This window comes from Penaeus monodon, chromosome 23 (assembly GCF_015228065.2).
Source record: "Penaeus monodon isolate SGIC_2016 chromosome 23, NSTDA_Pmon_1, whole genome shotgun sequence".
NCBI lineage: Eukaryota > Metazoa > Arthropoda > Malacostraca > Decapoda > Penaeidae > Penaeus > Penaeus monodon.
In genome coordinates, this window is record NC_051408.1 from 25,378,452 (window position 1) to 25,380,905 (window position 2,454).

Sequence of the window (2,454 nt, forward strand, 5' to 3'; positions counted from 1 at the left end):
CAGAATGCTCAAGCCGTCACAGCTGTTGCACAAGTGATGTGGAATCACAGCTATGACAGACATTACCAGCCATCTCCATACCAACCTTTGGGGTGATGTAACAGAATACCAAAGAATTATTGATGCATTTGAATCAGGGATTACTAGTAGGTCATTTGATAGGGAAAGATTAAGTTATATTGATCAGTTTTTGATTTGAGAGGCAAAAATGTTACGGGGTTGTAGATTGGAAAACCCTTCTGTTGGCTATGCAAAGGCTAGGAAGTTGCTAGAAACAAAGTATGGTTCAAAGGAAGAACTGATTAATTTGTATATGTGTTTGATGGGGGGAAAAACTAAAAATCAAAGATGAGGACGTGAAAGGGCTCTGTTTGAGTGAGTGTGAGGTTGCTGCCAGGAGGTCAGGTGCAACTGCACAATTTGAGTTGCCTGAGAGGGTTTCATTAATTGAGAATAAATTGCCTAAACATTTTGGGCATAAGAGGGATGATGTAATAGATAGACCAGAAGGAAGGAAAGTATTGTAGTGAAGTGTAAAAAGTGCACTCATAACCATGTAACAGCCGTACACTCTACTCAGCCATACCCTGTTCATCCCACTGCTACTTCAGGGACTCCCTCCATGTTTGGACCATCAATATATGATCCTAATTCGGCAGGTACAGGTCTTACTAGAGTATCAACCATCGTTGCAGCAGATGTGGCTGACACACCTAGAACATCAGTGCTGAAGGTTCCACTGATGTTTCATGCATGATGGTAACTGAATCTGCATCTGCTAAGGTAACTCTGCCCATCTTGGAATTGAGGGCAAATGTGAAAGGTGCTGGACATCATATTCGTACTTTTGATGCTACGGATATCTGCAGCAACTACACTTTCTGTACAAGGAATTTAGCCAATCAATTTGGAATAAGTGGTAGTAAGAAAAAAAATTATAAACATTTCTACACTTAATAGTTATAATAAAAATATAGAGAAGGATGTTATCATTGGACTACAGATTTAGGGACCACTAGGTGAAAGGACTCTACAGTTAAAGCAAGTTGTTTTTGTGGACCATTTTACATTGTCTACATATGATATGACCCCTCCTGACACTGTTGAGTGGTGGTCATATCTAGAAGGAATAGAGCTTGGTAACAGTCCTAATAAAAAAAGTGAAGATAATTCTTTGTTGGAGGGAATACCCCTGTAGCACATGTATTGCTTGAGACTATTCCCACTGATAGGGAAGGATCAAATGCTTATAGATATAGGTTTGGCTGGGTGGTTGCTGGTCCTACTAGTCCTATTAATGATAAAGACTATGAAGATTCTTGTGTCAATTTAATCAGTTCCAGAGATATCAATGAATGCCTCAAGGATCCCTTTAGTCGTGAATTCAGTGAGCTTGAGGCTATCAACAAGACCGAGCACTCCAGATAAGCTCTTCTTAAAAAAGGTTGGAGCAAGTACTCACTTTAATAAAGGTCACTCTAATAGTAGTTTGCCTTTCAGAGATAATAACCTACTACCAAATAGCTGCCGTCAAACAGAGAACTGGTTGTGTAGCTTGAGAAAGAAGTTATTGGCCGACGAGCAGTTTAGGACAGCATATGTGAAGTCTGTTAAAACTATAATTGAGTATAGTCATGCAGAACCGGTCCCAGAGTTCATCACCCAAGAAGTCCTGGGAAGCTCAGAATCGTGTATGATTGCTCAATCAATTATCTGGGTAAATCACTGAATGGATGTCTACTTCAAGGGCCAGATCTTACAAGCTCTCTGGTAGGCGTTCTCACTAGACTTTGTCATAGACACATACCACTCAAAGCAGACATTGAGAAGATGTTTTTCCAAGTAAAGGTTCCAGCTGAGGACAGGGATGTGTTGAGATTTTTATGGTGGCCAAACTGAGATCTTACAAAAGAGCCCAAGGAATACCGCATGACTGTTCATGTGTTTGGGGCACATCCTCTCCGAGTTGTGTTAATTATGAACTGCAGAAGACCATGTATCCCAGATCAGCCCAAAGGTAGTTACAGCCTTTAAGTGCAACAGTTACATGGATGATGTCCTTATGTCAATGATGTCTGTGTCACAAGGAAGTAACCTGGCCCATGACCTGAGGCCCATGATCCACCACATGCTACAGACGTGTGGTAGATCATGGATCATGGTGGATTATCTAATTCAGTTTGCCTCCAGCAGTTTATTTGTGTTGCTTTCTGTTCCAGACTCAGAGAGAGCTCCATTAGTTAAGGAAATAGATCTTTGCTCCCACTTACAAACTGAGAGTGCTCTGGGAGTAGATTGGTGTCTTGAGACTGACACCTATGGGTTCCGAGCCAGTGTGAAGGATCAACCCATGACACTTCAAGGCATTCTGTCAGTTGTGGCCTCCATGTATGACCCCCTAGGTCTGACAGCTCCTTTCATCTTGAGCAACTGATCCAGGGCATGTGTAAAGAT